Raw genomic sequence first — 221 nt, forward strand, 5'->3', positions numbered from 1 at the left:
ATTAACCACATGCGCTCGTACCAAGCTCGCCGCCCGTGGCATGCTCGCCGCCATGGTCATGGCCACGGGCCGCCGCCCGTGGCATGCTCGCCGCCATGGCCGTGGCCGCGCCCGTGCCCGCGCTGGCCCTGTTGTGGCCGAGCTCGCCCCGCTGTGGCCGTGCCCGAGCTCGCCCCACCGTGGCCGTGCCCGCGCTCGCCCCGCCGTGGCCGCGCTCACCC

This window comes from Triticum dicoccoides, chromosome 7B (assembly GCF_002162155.2).
Source record: "Triticum dicoccoides isolate Atlit2015 ecotype Zavitan chromosome 7B, WEW_v2.0, whole genome shotgun sequence".
Taxonomy (NCBI): Eukaryota; Viridiplantae; Streptophyta; class Magnoliopsida; order Poales; family Poaceae; genus Triticum; species Triticum dicoccoides.